The sequence below is a fragment of the Pelodiscus sinensis genome, chromosome 13, assembly GCF_049634645.1.
Source record: "Pelodiscus sinensis isolate JC-2024 chromosome 13, ASM4963464v1, whole genome shotgun sequence".
NCBI lineage: Eukaryota > Metazoa > Chordata > Testudines > Trionychidae > Pelodiscus > Pelodiscus sinensis.
Window position 1 is genome coordinate 12,523,447 of NC_134723.1, and position 16,912 is coordinate 12,540,358.

A 16,912-nucleotide genomic window follows, 5' to 3' on the forward strand; every position below is an offset into this window, starting at 1 on the left:
GGCCAATCTCTATGTTCCCTGCTGGCTGCCCTCAGGTGACAAATCCCATTCTTTGGGTGTGTCCATAGCCTATTGAGAGTCATTGTTCCACAGGGCTTTGCTACTCAGCCTGTCCATAGCCATGCTTAACCACATTCAGAGAAATATTCAGCTTCCACACAGATTACAGATTCCTACCTACACACATAGACATTATACACTCACATAAATAGCGTACATAAGATCAACAAACAATAATCTCCCATTCAATACCCCACATGGCTCCCCCCACACCAATTTCTGGGGCCAACACCCCCACCTAGGGGTGCAGCAGCGATCTGGCTGCTTCCCTCCAATTCAGCAATGTGACAGTCCCACCAGTCGCTGCTGGTGTCCAGACCCCAGATGTGGTGTGGCATGCTGGCATCCAGACACTGCTGTGGCTCCTCCATGGCCCCCAGGGAGGCCAGGGGGAGGGGCAGGGGGCTGACGTGCACCAGATGGTGCCAGACAGCCTCCAGCCTTTGGTGCCAGGTTTGCAACAAGTCCAAAAACTGCACCAGAATGCCCAGGGTGAGCTCGGGCTTCATGGTACCAACTGCAGCGGTGTCTCCAATGAGAATGACCAAAACAGGTAAGCAGAGAGAAAAATGCTTTGCTGTCCCTCGGCGAGGTAGGCAAGCAAGCGAAAAAGCTGAGAACCGGCTGTCCAGGGGGAGCCCTTTAAGCACAAGCCTCAGATAGCCTCAGACAGCAGCCACAAAAAGCAACTACTGACCTGATGCCTTGCTGGAACCAGTTTCAGCTGGCCTTAAATGCAACGCAGCATCCAATCAGTGTGGACATGCTAATTCGAATTAGCAAAATGCTATTTCGAATTAGTTTTTGGGTCTAGATGCGTTATTTCGAATTAACTAATTTGAAATAAGTTAATTTGAAATAACACTGTAGTGTAGACATACCCTCTGAGTTAATCAAATAGAAGATGACTCTAAGGTGACACAATACTACTTGATGGTTTTAAAGATACAGACTAAAATGGTTACCCCTCTGAGACTTTCAAATAGAACATGGCCGCCATAATTACTTCTCCATGAATGTCATATCTTCTTGTACCTGAGTGCAGATTACCACTGTGGGAATGTTAGGAGCATTCCACCACACTCCTCCCCTGCAGTTTTCCTGAAGGGCAACTACCTTTAAATGATGGAAGGTGCCTTAATTGAATGATTTTTTCCCCCCTGGCTAGCACTGTTTACTTCAAGATGGTGAGATCAACAGAAATAGAAATGACAAGATACTTCCATAAAGTTTATTCTCTGAATATTTCAGGCTCCAAAAACAATAAGTTTCAATAATGTACTGAGATCCTGAATTCAGAAGATTTCTAACTTGATGCCAAGAATTATAAAGCTAGAGGACAGCATGTGTCAATTGATAGACCATCTTTGACATTAATTAACCTAACAGAGGGTCTGGCCCAAAGTGTCTGAATAAGTGTGACATGAATTAGTTCACCTTTTGGAATTATAATAAAACCTACTACTGTTAGGAGTTTCCCTTGCACATTATGTAAAGGAATTCTGAATGTGGATCTCACCTGAATTAAGCATTGAATCATGAGGCACACTGCATCAGTCCATAGTTTATCTAACAAAGGTAAAAACATTTAGAAGGCTGTTACAACACCAGCTCCTATTTTCTTAGCAACTTTTTGTCATGTTACACAAATACCTTAGAATATGAGCATTTCGTGCATTTTGGTCTGTTAGGCTGTGTCCAGACTCAGGGGGGTTTTCAAAAAAAGTAGCCTTTTTTCAAAAAAATTTCACCTGCGTCTAGACTGCAGCCGCGTTCTTTCAAAATTAAATCGAAAGAACGCGGCTTTTCTTTCGACGGCGGCAAGCCTAATTTCACAAGGAAGAATGCCTTTTTTTGAAAGTGCTCTTTCAAAAAAAGGCGTTCTTGAATGCAAACAGGGGTTTTTCGAAAGAGAGCATCCGAAAGAGAGCGGCTTGCTTTTTCGAAAGTTCCGCTTGTAGTCTAGACGCTCTTTTTTGAAAGAGGCTTGCAGTCTAGACATAGCCTTAATGGGTTCTAGCAAAATTTCTGACGTTTTCCCCCAGCAGTTCTTTTAGTGGGGAAGGGCATACATACTTTGTGCATGCATACTCATTCATTTCCATAACGTTGATAAGTATGACTCGTCACCACTAAAGAAATTTGCAATTATCACAAGATTTCTGAAGGATCTGTCCTCAAATTTTACAATAATTTCAGTTAAAAGCAAGAAAGCATTATTACCTGTATTCCCTCTAAGCTGCCTCTGACTGGGTGGGGGAGATTAATCACCTGTGAAGATGCCACACATCTTAGAGGGAACACTGGTTATTACCCATGCTGTGTCACATACTCTTTCAGTATCCATCATGTTATTAATTCTCCAAGTGCTTAGTTTTAAGAACCAAAGATTTAAGGGTTCATCATCCACAGCTGGCATCAGATTTTCAGTAGAGGTCTTGTCCCACTTCAACATTAATTGAGGGCACTATATACCTTTGAAAATCTGAGTTAATGTATTTTCATAAAAAATCACCAATGCCTGTTGATGCAAAAGAAGAGGAAAGATTATTTGCTATTTGGAAAATGTGAGCTCTATTGAAGATACATAGATGTACAGCAAAAGGTTAAAAAAGTCAGACTTTTCACCATGCACTATAACGGAAGTCTGCAGTGAGAGAACACTCTATTATTTCCAAAGTTAGAATTTATTTCCTTTATCTAAGACAAAAATAACTGATATTTTCCAGTCACTGAAGCAATGGTAGTATACAAAGAAAATCCAATCAAATTGTGAAGAAGGATGCCACGTTTGTTGAAGTGAGTTCACTGAACAGTCAAATAGAGACTTTCTGGATCCCAAAAGTGCACAGAGGCATAATGAAGAAATGAATTTTAAAAAAAAGACCTGTAGTCTGTGATCAAAGAATCCCACTGATATTACAGAGACAGCAATTTTTTCTCTCGTGTCAATGCTTTGATCTACAATGAGTAAATGGAAAAAGACAATCTGAAAGCACATCACAAATGCACCTGGTTGGTATCTTGAACCACAGAACTTTGCTTGAAAGATCTTTCAGTTTCTGGTCTGGTGGCTCATCTGACATTTCTCTGAGGCCTCAGTAAAATAACATGTGTTGGACATCATAATTTCCTCCATGGTGAACAATAAAACCAAGAAAGCTAACGTCACAGAAAGCATCCTAATGTTCATCTTGGTCCTTCACCCACTCCATTGATGCCACACAGGTAGCTTTGGAATGTTTCCATTCTTTTCAGGGTAATTGATTAGGACAAAGTCCATGATAACAACAAATATGATAAATTGCTATACTGTGCCAAGCTCTCTTTCTATATCCTGATACTATGATAAAGTATTTGGAAACTCAACCAATTTCCTAAGTACAACTGTCATACATACAAATGTACATTGAGTTTTATGTCCATTTTCCTTGAGATATGTAAAAGATGCACAGGCTGGATTTGATTTTGTTTTGTTTTCACTCTGGGGGTATGTCTACACTAGCCACCCTAGTTCAAACTAAGGTGGCTAATGTACTCATTCAAACTTGCAAATGAAGCCCGGGATTACAATATCTCAGGCTTTATTTGCATGTTCCCGGGCACCGCCATTTTTAAATGCCCAGTAGTTTGAACCCCCTGCCCACGGCTACACGAGGCACAGGCTAGGTAGTTCGAATTAAAGCTCCTAATTCAAACTACCATTACTCCTCCTGAAATGGAGTAGCTCTCAAGAAGAATTTATGGGATAGCCACTCTTTCACTTCCATATTGTTATGAACCAAAATAAAGCTAAATTGGAGGTATAGACACTATCCATATGTCTCTGGGAAGTCAGCAGTGATTAGCTTGAAGCAAGATCATGTTGAAGTGGTTACCTGCATTGTTGCCCCAGAGTCTCTGAACATAGGAAATGGTAATCATAGTAGGTGCAAATCCCCAGCTCTCCTGCTTTCTGGCTTCCTCTATGTGGCCAAAAGGATAGAAACACCTGGGGGATGGGAAGCTGCCGATCGTGTCTCTGCACACAAGGTATTTTTCTTAAGAAAACTTTTTGGTTTACGTTTATGAATTAAAATCATTCTTAAAATTATTCTAGCCATAGTTGAAGCACATATCCATGAATGTCCCCATTTCTGTATATGTAATACAGTATACATTAGTGCCTAAATGGGGACTCTATTCTCAAATATTTTATAATGCAAATATTTTGGTTTGGCGTTATGTAGCAAAAAGTGGCAGAGTTTGTCTCTTTGTACACACGAGCACAGAATTCTGTGAATTTATTATCTGATCTAGGGCCGTGTCTAGACTACAACTCTCTGTCGACAGAGAGATATAGATTAGGCACATTGAAATTGCTAATGAAGTAGGGATTTAAATATGCCATGCTTCATTAGCATAAATATGGCGGCCGCTTTTTTCTGAAACGGAGCTTTTTCGAAAAAAACCCGGCAGTCTAGACGTGGATCTGTCGAAAATAAACCCTTTTTCGACAGATCCTGTAAACCTCATTTTTTAAGGAATACAGGATCTGTCGGAAAAGGGTTTATTTTCAACAGATCCGTGTCTAGACTGCCATTTTTTTTTAAAAAAAAGCTCCATATCGAAAAAAAGGGGCCATGTTTATGTTAATGAAGCACGGGATATTTAAATCCTTGCTTCATTAGCAATTTCGACGTGCTTGATTTGCATCCCTCTGTTGACAGAGGGATGCAGTCTAGACGTAGCCTAATAGTCTAGTCTGGAAAAGGAAGGACAGAAGAATGGCCCAGTGGCATATAAATCTGGAAATCTGGGTTCTGCCACTGATATCCTATTTTACTACGTAACTCATTAAATTTTTTTTCTGCCTTAGATTTCCTATTTGTAAAAGGAGAAAAGTCTTACTTCTGTCTCAGAGGTCCAAATGCATTAGTGAACAATTGGGAGGCTCTCGGACATGTAAACACCACGGAGAAGATCAGTCCTCCAGAGATCGATCTTCTAGTGTCCAATTTAGTTATTCTAAAGTAGACCCCCAAATCGAATGCTGAGGGCAGCCCTTGCCAATGTCCTGTACTCCTCATTCTGTGAGGAGTAAGGGAAGACGACGAGAATGTGTGCTGTGGTTGGCCTCCTGCAGCGTATACACCGTGGCAACTTGGGTTTAGGTAAGATGAATCCAACTATACATTTTGCGTAGCTGGATGCCATATCTTAAGCCGACCTGCTTTGTCTACTGTGGACCAGGCCTCAGCTATAACAATGGCGTCATAATACATAGAGAGATTATATAGAACATTATAGGTCAGTTTGAGGGCCATTAAAACTTCAATGATGGATTACACTTGCAAGTAAGGGTTTTCAGGATTGGGCTTGATATTTATAAACAGCTTGTTTAAACCAAGTGGGGTATGTCTACACTACCACCCTAGTTCGAACTAGGGTGGTAATGTAGGCAACTGGAGTTGCAAATGAAGCCCGGGATTTGAATTTCCCGGGCTTCATTTGCATCTTGAAGGGCGCCGCCATTTTTAAAGCCCCGCTAGTTTGGACTCCGTGCCCACGGCTACATGCGGCATGGACTAGGTAGTTCAGATTAGGCTTCCTATTCCGAACTTCCGGTACACCTCGTTCCACGAGGAGTAACGGTAGTTCGGAATAGGGACCCTAATCCGAACTACCTAGTCCGTGCTGCGTGCAGCCGTGGGCACGGAGTCCAAACTAGCAGGGCTTTAAAAATGGTGGCGCCTGGCAAGATGCAAATGAAGCCTGGGAAATTCAAATCCCGGGCTTCATTTGCAACTTCGGTTGCCTACATTAACCACCCTAGTTCAAACTAGGGTGGTAGTGTAGACATACCCTGATACCATTCACTCTAACAGGAATAGTTTTGAACTAGTTACCTATTAACCTTTTTAAATAAATTATATATCCTCAAAATTTCAAGAAACCTTATTTCGTGTTTTAAAGACTGAAATTTCTTTTTCTAACCTGAACAGCAAGTGGCCCAGTATATCAACCACAAGGGCTACTTTTCAATGGTGCTGCAGGCCCTGGTCAACTACCATGGACAGTTTACAGGCACTTTTGTTGGGTGTTCGGGCAGGGCACACGATGCCCACATCTTTCGTAACTACAGCCTCTATGGAAAGCTGGAGGTGGGCACATACTTCCCATGCTGTGACTTTGCAGTTGGGGACGTGCAGATGCCACTGTGCATCATGGGGGACACGGCATACCCCCTGAGGCTATAACTGATGAAGCCATGCACTGGCCACCTGGACCCCAGCAGGGACCAGTTTAACTCCCATCTCAGCCAAGTGAGGATGCAGGTGGAGTGCACCTTCAGCCACCTCAAGTCACATTTCAAGTGTCTCCTGACCTGCCTCATAGTGGGGAAGCACAACATTGCTGTGGTGGTGGCGGCATGTTGTGTCCTCCACAACATTGTGGAGAGGAAGGCGGAGGCCTTCCTACTGGGGTGGGGAGCAGAGGCCAGCCGCAAGGGGAGATCCGTTGAGCAGCCATGGACAGCTGCCATCCGCCAGGCCCATCAGGCCAGGGTGCACATCCAGGAGGCCCTGAGGGAGAGTTTGTCTCAAGGACCCAGCTAACTCTCCCCAGGGCCTCCCCATTAGGGGCCTCTGGCTTGCTCCAATATCCCTTTCCCACCATAACTCCTCCCTTTTCCCCTTCCCTGACATCAGAAGACACCTGTTTTGATTTCAGCAGAACGAAGTTTGTAATAATCTTTCATTAAAAAAAGCTGAGGAGGGAGGCTCATAATCTAGAGGGGGTTCAGGGCTGGGAGTGGCATGGGGGGTGGCTGAATGTCCCACCTCGGGTGCAGGGACCTTGTTGAACATGGGGTTGGGTGGGTCGAAGGATTACAGGGGAGTGGGTAGGAGGCGGGGCTGGAGCGGGATCGGGATAGTAGGGGGCCAGAGAGCAGGGGCTTGGACATTGTTTGGGAAGGGGGCAGAGGCATAATTTGGGGGCAGGGGGAGGGGGAATGGGCAGAGCAGGAAGGTCAAGAGGGATGGTAGGCAGGAGCAGCAACAGCAGCCGGATGTGCTATCATTTCCCGCATGATGGCACACATACTATCACCCTGCCACACGAACTGGTCCCACATGTGCGTCCTCCAGTCTGCATCCTCCCGGACCTTCTGTGCAACATGCTGCCTCATTAGCTCCTCCTGGGGTCGGACAGCTGGCAAGGGTGGCATGGCTCGCCGCTCAGTCCTGGCTGGTCTGGCTGGAGAATTCAAAGAGGAGAGGTGGTCAGCCATCCATGCAGGCTCTGTCCCTGAGGCCATGCCCTCCTCTGTGAGCAGCAACCAAGGACAGGGCATGTCCTAGGAGCAAGGCTTCAATTTGCCCAGGGAACCATGCAGCCCGCTGTTCCCCACCCCATGGACAAGCAGGCAAGGGAAGTGTCCAGCCACAGTGGGATCCCATGGGCAGCAGAGGAGCCAGGAGCAGCCTGGCCCTCCCTGGATCCCACACACACATCTGCATCTCGCAGCGCTGTCCACGGGAGCGGGTGGTGCCTCACATGTGCAGGCATGCCCGTGTGCAGTGAGCAGCACTCTTCAGTGTATCAGGAGTCATGCCTGCGCCCTTGTGTCTAGCGTGTTTCTAGCCATGGCAGGTGGTGAGAGGGCAATCCTGCCCCCCCCGGATTTATCCCTGGGGTCAGACGTGTGTGTGGCCTCTCCTGAGCTGGGAGCAGGAGCCTGGGAAGGCTCAGGGGCTGCCTACTGAGTCTGTATGGTGCACAATAATGCTGCACGTGGTTCCACTTGCATGGACTGCAGCACGATGTCCAGCCCGAGCAGGCCAAGTGATGCTCGCACCTCTCCCCCTCTGCACCCATCTCAGACAATGCCTGGGACATGTCCTGGCTCACCGCAGCCAGCTCCAGGGACAGCGACAGCAACACTGTGGCTGTGTCATCCTCCTCCTCAGGCTGTTCCTCGTCCTCCTCCTCCTTCATCTCCATGACTTCTGGCAGTGTGATGACGGTAGTCTCCAGCCTGGAGACCACAACGACGGAGAGGGAGGGAAACAGCTTTCCCACCCCCACCTCCAGGATCTGGTGGAGCTCCTGGTAGTTGGGGCAGGTGTGGGGTCGTGCCCTGGAGCACGAGCTGCACTCTCTGGCCCTCATGTATCCCTAGCGGAGCTCCTTCTCCTTACTCCAGACCTGCTCCACCAGGGACTCGTCCATCTGGCCATAAATGTTCCCATTGTGGCATTTGGAGCAGAGATCCTGTCGTGTCTCCTCTTCACCCCGAAAGCTCATGGAGGGACAGGCTCTCTGCTCCAGTCCATGAGGGTATCTGTCACTTGGTACCCCTTGGTGGGTCCTGGGAGCCCTGGTGCTGCTCCCTACAAGGGCCAGGAGGGTCTCGGGGGGCTTGTGGCTGTGCCATGGGTGAGCAGGCCTGTGGCAGAGAGAGCTGCACAGTCATGGTGTTGCCCAAAGGCTAGCCACAAAGTTTGTCCAAGGTGCCTGCAGATTTAAGAGGGGTCAGGAGACAGGAATTATAAAGCTGTGATTACTTTGGATGGAGTGTCCACCAGGGCACCTGTGTTATTTCCTGGAGGCCTCTTCTTTCAAAAAAAAACCCTCTTCTCTGTCTACACATGCCTTTTTCTGAAAGAGCTTTTGTAAAAGGCGTTCTTCCTCATAGAAAGAGGTTTACCACTGTCAGAAAAACCCCTCTGTTCCTTTGCATTCTTTTGAAAAAAAAATCCATTGTAGTGTGGATGTAACGTCTGTTTTTCCGAAAAAAACTCTACAGTGTAGACATACCCTTAGTCTGACACTTGATAGGAAAATAGTACAGATGACCATAATTAACTTAGCCACTAGTGTCCTAATTTTCATATTGGAACTCAAAGCAGTATGCTGCATCTGTGTCAGATCTGACAGATGGAAATAGCAGATGGGAACAGTGCTGCCAATCATACCCCTTCCTTTGGAATCAATATTTTTACAAAAGAGTTTCTATAAAACTTTTCACATTCAATAGTATTTAAGAATCTGTTCATAATTGCACACAGTTTTACAACTATTAACAATCAAGAGACACGTATTCATGAAAGTTTAAAAATGTGAAAATAAATACAATACACCTAATGAACTGAACTAAACACACGTGATCATTCCGTTACCCTAAAGAAATTTAAATGCTATTCTGACTAAAACTTTGAATCTTAAGAGCTCATTTCACTCCTTACCGATACCTAAAAAAGGCAAAAAGGCCATATTATGTACTATATATACACATGTGTGTTATTTAAGTAAATCTGTGTAACTCTGTGAGCTAAACATTTCTTTTTCAGTTGTCCTTGAAGAGCTGAAATCTGCTTTAATTTTCTACAGTTTTCAGGACATCACTCTCCACTGAAAAAATACATGGGAAAAGTCAAAGTCACCTTAAAGAAAACCATTTTTCTCTTGAGGCTATTCTTGTATTTCATCTTAAGACTCAGGAAAAGCTTACTGCACAGATGTTCCAGTCTGAATATGGGCCACCAAGCACATAAATATTTTGATACCTAATGACAACATTACTTGCCAATTATTCAGAAAAAATTCAAGCCACAAACATTGACTCTGATTTTGTGGTCACTAATAGGACTAATAAAATATCTTAGGGTATGTCTACACTACAGCACTAATTCGAACTAACGCATCGAGACTTAAAAACTAGTTCGAATTAGCATTTTCCTAATTCGAACTAGCATGTCCACACTGAGTGGACCCTGAACCGGGGTTAAGGATGGCCGGAAGCAGTGCCGGCAGGGCATCAGATTAGGACTTAGAGCATGGAGCTGTTGTCTCAGGTTAGCCGAGGGCTGTGCTTAAAGGGACCCGACTCCTGCCCCTGGACAGACAGTTCTCAGGGGTTCCCCGCTTGCAAAGCAGTCCTGGCTTGTAGTGCCCTGAGTGCCCACACTCAGCACATCACAGCACTCGGCCATCAGCCCGGCTGCACTTGCCGCAGGTTGCCATCTGGAAGGGGGGGTCAATCGAGGGGCTTCAGGAGAGCTTCCACCCCGAGGACCCCGCAGAGCTACCCCAGTCCTCCCCATAGGGGGCTCATACCCCATTCCTCCCTCACCTCCTTCCACTTACCCCTCCCTAGCCCCCCTTCCTGATGTACAACATAAAGGACACGTGTGTTCAAAAATAGAAACTCTCCTTATTGAACAAAACTCGGGGAGACTGGGAAAAGGAGGTGGGAGAGGGGAAGAGAGAGGGTGGGAGAGGGGAGGGCAACTAAAATGATCAGAGGTTTGGAACCGGTCCCATATGAAGAGAGGCTGAAGAGACTGGGACTTTTCAGCTTAAAAAAGAGGAGACTGAGGGGGGATATGATAGAGGTCTATAAAAGCATGAGTGCTGTGAAGAGGGTGCATAAAGAAAAGTTCTCCATTAGTTCCCATAATAGAAGGACTAGAGGACATCAAATGAAATGAATGGGTAGCAGGCTTCAAACTAATAACAGAAAGTTCTTCTTCACAAATCAACCTGTGGAACTCCTTGCTGCAGGAGGCTGTGCAGGCTAGGACTATAACAGTGTTTAAAGAGAAGTTAGATAAATTCATGGGGGTTGAGTCCATGGAGTGGTATTATCCAGGGGGTAGAAATGGTGTCCCTGGCCTCTGTTTGTGGAAGGCTGGAGATGGATGGCACGAGACAAATGGCTTGGTCATTGTCTTTGGTCCATCCCCTCCGGGGTAGCTGGTGTTGGCCGCTGTCGGCAGACAGGCTACTGGGCTAGATGGACCTTTGGTCTGACCCAATACGGACATTCTAAGCTCAGGGCTCAGGGTCGGGGGTCTCAGTGGACCTCCTTGATTTTCATGCACATCTGCTCCTGGGTGGCCAGGCTGGCAGCTCTCCTGCCCTAGCCGGACACTTTCCTGTGCCTAGTGCGGAGGTCGTGGATAAGGTCCACGATGTCCGCACTAGACCAGGCAGGCGCCCGCCTCTTGCGGACCCAGGCAGGCTCCCGGGAGCCTTCAGCCTGGTCCCAGGAAGAGGCAGAGGCCTGGGTGGCAGCGGGTGGCTGGCTCGAGCCGTGCCAGGTGCAGGGTCTGCTGGCTGGGTGCTGGCAGGCTTGCACCTTGCACAGGCACCGTAGCCAGCCTGTGCCCCTTTAAGGGCTCCAGGGCCGGAAGGGGGGCAGAAGAGTTTCCCTGGTGGTGCCCAGAGTGGCTACCAGGGCAAGCTGGGGAGGGCTAGCCTCCCACTAGTTCGAATCAAGTGGCTATCCCAGGCCACCAACCCTTTCTGTCAAGTGGCTACCATTTTTATCAACCTTTTATCCTTTAAAAAACATTTAATTTTATTTCCATTCTATTTTTTGGCCCCTCAGCCCCCTCTAGATTTTATGATAGTTATAAATGGAGTGGGAAAAAGCTAACAAGAAATGAGCTCATTTCTAGATTTCTGGGGGATGGGTGTTTTCTTTTGTATTTTTGCCCAATGAAAGAGAAAAAACATCTTATATCTTATAAAAAGACATAAAATATAAATGTATTTTAAAGAGAATAAAAATAGACACTTTCTGTTTCAGGTGATTGTCTCCTGTCTCCTCCTTTTTAATCTACTCTTTGTTCCTTCTAGTAGTGAATTTTCTATCTGTTTAGTTTTGATATGTCTTATCGGGCACATGCTGTTTCTCATATTTTAGGACATAAGATTCAGGAGTCTCTTGAATCAATACGAAGGTGAAGCCTATAACCCTTCTAAAATATTTTGTTTCTTTGTTTCTATATGTTATAGCTAATGCAAGTTCGGCTTCTCTTAACTGTGTTTGCAGATTTTTACTCTTTACCCATTGTACTATTTGTGTAGCTTTTAATATAAATATGGATTTGTTCTTTCTCTTCTATCCCTCTTTTCTATCACTTTCTTTGAACTTTGCTGTCAAAAAATGCAATGATACTTACTAATACCATCACTGCAAATTTGATGACAGATCTTTAGTAGCAGAACAAAACTAGCTTCATCCATCATTCCATATTGGTATGACAGTAGCCTATCAGTGTAGGGTACATTTAATTTCTTTCTTCTGTCTTTTTTCTTCCTTGCATGATGTCTCACTAAATCCATAGAGTTTACTCTGAAATCTCATAGAAATTATTGTAAATATTATTGTGAATTACTTCTACTCTTTAACACATAGTATGTGCTTTGACTTTAAGCCACTCTAACCCCATATATATGTAACACTTGGTTACTTGGCTGGTTATTAACCATATATATCTGTCAGCATTATTTTCCTAAACAAGTATAATAAAACCTTTTCTCAGATCACTGCATGCTGTGTCTATTGATTCAGACTGAATCTTTGCAACATCTCACTTCTGTTGTATAATCTCCTTCATATATCTTAGAACAGGAGTGGGCAATAATTTTAATGAGGGGGGCCACTCCAAATTTGAGGAAGTGGTCAATGGCAGGACTTCAATGGAGGGGGTGCAGGTTCTGGGACAGAGGTTGAGTGCAGCAGGGACCTTGGGGTAGGGGACTGGGGTGCAGGAGAGTGTGTGAAGTCTGAAAGAGAGTTTGGGTAAATCAGGGAGTTGTGATCTGGGGCAGCGGCTTGGGGTGCAGGATCTGGAGCAGATATGGGTTCAGGAGAGGATTCTTGCCTGGGGGAGGTCTGTAGGAGAGGATGCAGTGTCTGGGAAGGAGTTGTGACCTGGAAGAGGTGGAGAGAGGGAATACAGAGGGTTCGGGTGGTGACTTGGGACAGAAAGGGTTGGTGGCCTGGGGTAGATAGTTGCAGCAAGAGTGCCATTGGGTGCCAGGGGCAGGCTCTGTCTGGGGGGAAACTTACCTAGGAAGCTCCCAGGCAGCAGCCCTGCAGGAACTGGAGGAAGGCTCTCTGCCTGCCTGCTGCAGTCCCAGGCTGGTCAAAACAGCTGGCTGCTCCATGTGGCTCTGCTCTATCATGGGGGAGGGAGGAAGCTTCACACACTGCCCCTGCCTGCAGCAAACTGACCAATGGGAGCTGAGAGATTTTTCTGGGGGGTGGGAGCAGAGTGTGAAGCCTCCCCTGTGAGGCAACTGCAGGCTGGATTGGTCAGTTTGGTGGGCCAGATCTGGCCTATGAGCCAAATCTTGCCCATCCCTGTCTTAGAATGAGCCAGGGTTTCATTATATCCTAAGGCATATATACCCTCTGCCTTGCTCATAGTGGACAGATTTGTGTCTGTAATATATAGATTCACCCTAGGAGATGATGACTAAGATGCTCGGAAAATGTATACTCTCAGCTATGATGCATTCAATAAGTAAAACTACATCCTGTAGGTAAATTCTGTTTACAAGGACACAGCAATCAAAAGAGAAGAAGTGAAATAAAAGTGCTGGGTACATGAAATGCTTTTCTTAATCTGTCCAATACTGAGGTCTTCCAACATTTTTTTGTGGAGAAAAAAAAAAAGACAGTACCACAAAGGTTCAACTTTCTTCTGTCTTTAAGCAGAACTCCCTTCTCTGCCCAGTGCTATCAGAAATCCTCTGTAAGAGCAGTCATTTGTTAATATGTCTCTTTTTCTGTTGTGTTTCTGTGGTGTAAATTTATCTGTGGACAAATTTGCTCATGGTCCAAGAGTTGGAGATGTATCTGTGAGATTATGGTATATCACAGTAAGCAGCAACAATATTAGGATATTTTTAAAAGGAGGAAGGAAATGGCAAAAAACAAACAAAAAAAAAAACCTAGTGCTACCCAAAGTGAAGAATTGTTAATATTTAGAACAAGAAAAAAATACTTCTGATTTTGGGTTACTATTCAACCAGGCTCTTGTCTGTTCTAGCAGTAATTGAACTCGGTTAAAAGATACCTCCATGGTTATTGTTCATAATCCACAGTCAAAATAATTCATACTTCCCTCAATTCATAAATAACTCAATTTTTCATATGTGCTCCAGAGCTCATAACCACATTGTATTGCAAGACTTCTCTTGGTAAAGCTACATTCTTCAGTTTTATTGAATCAACAAAGTATGTGCAATAAAATGGCGACTCCATTAGTCAATTATTTCTCAAAAAATTGTGAGATTTAGTTCACTCAGCTCTTCAGGTGTAAACACCTGTGCACATGCTACTGGAAATTCTGGAGTGAAAGAGTAATGTCCAGCGTAAATATCACTTTTTCGGCTCTTGAGACGTTGGTGTATAAACAAATATGCGAACTTCCAAAGAAGATAAGGTATCTTTAAATAATATATGCATCAATATAGTGTTCAGCAGCCATTGCTGGGTTGCATCATTTAACTACCTAATGAGAATTTAATTATTAATCCTTCCAAAAAGAAATCTAACTCAGCTCATGATTAACTCACAACTGAGCTTATAAGTTTATGACCTTTTAAATATGTTAAAATGTTACCTGCCACAGGATAATACTACATTATTTAAGAATGTTCTGGTATACACAAGAAAGCAAAATAAAAAAAATCTACTGACTAGCAAACAGAGAGAAACAAATCATACCTATTTTTCAGTTCAGACTGGCATCATATTCAAGCACTTAATGGAGTGTAATACTTAAAATTTGTTCCTTACAGGTCCATGTTGACAAGAAGGAAAGTGGTTCTAGGAAATGGAAGCAATCTAGGCAAGGACCCTAAGAACTGTGATTTCAAAATTCTCAGCTGGTTTTGTGGGAACCCAAACTCCTTCATCTGGCGGAAGGATTCATCTAATAGATTTCTGCGAAGAGAAACTTACGGTTTATTAAATCCTTTTTTAGATCAGAAGGGTTCAAGTCAGCTCCTACCTCTGACTGATCATGTGTTAATATCTGTAGTGCTGTAAAATAGAATTGAGGAATAATCTGAATCACCACATTTCTGCAGACTGTATCACCATAAAGCAACTCCAAAGTCAAATCATATATTAAAGCAATGAAACACATCCCACCAGTCAGGGAGCAGTCTTCACCAGGATTCTAAATATTTCATTTTCCAGAAACATCTGCTACCATTTCATGTTGAAGAATATTAATATATATGTATCAGAGAAAGTAGGCTTACTTCAGAGAAACAAAGTATGAAGGGATTTTCTCTTATCACAAGTGGAGAGCTAGAAAGAAGAAGCAGAAGATTAGAAAAATAATTTTTAAACAAAATATATTTATCTACTTGAAAGTAGGTAACAATATATGGATAATGGCTTGCCCTCTCTCTGGCTAGGTCTACACTATAGGCTTTTTGTGCAAGAAGCTTTTTGCGGATGAGATCTTCCGCAAAAGTTCTTGTGCAAAAGCACGTCCACACCTCAAGAGTGCATTGAAAAAGCAATGTGCTTTTGCATAAGAGAGCGTCCATACTATTGGACACTCTCTTGCCTATAAAGCCCCCTGGAACTGGATCTAGCCAGGCTTTAGGTCACCAGTCGCTCTTGAGTGCTGTTGCCGGAGCCCTCCAGAGACATAGGCTTAAAGGGATCCCCTTGGACAGCTGTTTCTCTGTTTCTGATGCCTGCTTGTGGATCTCTCTCAAGGTAAAGCAAAGCTTCAGCTGTGCCTGCTGTGGTTTCCCTTTTCTTTTTGGGGACACCACAGCTTTTTGCCTTCTTGGTGCGTGCCATGGAGCCAGAGCTGCCTCTGGACAGGCGACGGCCCCACATGGCTATGCTGCAGCATCCTACATGTTCCTGCTGGTTGTGGACACCGAACTCCTCCTCATCGCCCTCGGCATGGCTGCAGTGCTCCAGTTTGGCTGCTGCACCCCACCATACCCAAAAGGTTCTGGAGGCTGGAGACCAGTTCGGACTGATGGGACTGGCTGGTCATGGAGTGGTGGGATGACCAGCAGTGGATGCACAACTTTTGGAAGTGCAAGGCCACCTTCCTCAAGTGGGTGAGTACAACATGCCAGTGTGCATAGTGGGGAATATGGCATACCCACTCATGCCCTGGTTGATGAAGCCCTATACCGGCCACCTGGATCCCAGCAAGGATATTTTCAATGCCTACCTCAGCTGAGCCCAGATGTAGGTGGAGAGTGTCTTCGAGTGCTTCAAGGGACGCTTCCACTGCCTCCTCATCCGCTTGGATGTTGAGGAGCGCAATATGTCTGAGGTGGTGGCGGCGTGCTGTGTGCTCCACAATATTGTGGAGCGCAAGGGGGAGGCCTTCCTCTCGGGCTGGGTGGCAGCCCTGGACAGCTGCCACCCGCCAGGCCCATCAGGCTGGGGTACATATCTGGGAGTCCCTGAAGGAGAACTTCTCTCAAGCCCCTCAGTAACTCTCTCCAGGCCCTCCACTGCAGTGGCTTCTGCCTTTCTGCTCTCTCCCTTCCCCCTCTTACTCCCTCCCCTTGCCCCTTTCCTGACCTACCAATAAACACACCTGTTTCAGAACAAAACAAAAAAACAAACCTTTTTTTATTACACATCATGAGAAGGTGGACAGGGGAAGGGGGGATGTCTGAACTGGGAGTGGGGATCAGGACTGAGAAGGGGGATCAGGACTGGAAGTGGTGTGGGGACCTCTTCGGGGTTGGATTGATCTGGGGATCAGAAAGGGTTGGGCAGGAGAGGCACCTAGAGTGGGCTCAGTGTTGGCAGAGGTAGGGGAAGGAAAAGGGGCCACAGGCCTCACTAGGGGAGGGGGCCTGGGCATTGGGCAGGGAGGGAGCAAAGGTATGGCATGTGGAGGGATAAGAGGCATAATAGCGTGGGCAGATGTATGGGCAAGGGCCATGGGGGGCACGCAGGAGAGTGGAAGGCAGGAACAGTGGCATCGGGTGGGTACCCTCCCATGAGGGACAAGATGTTATAGATGTTGTCACAATGTGACATCTCAGTCCACGCATGCTCCCATTT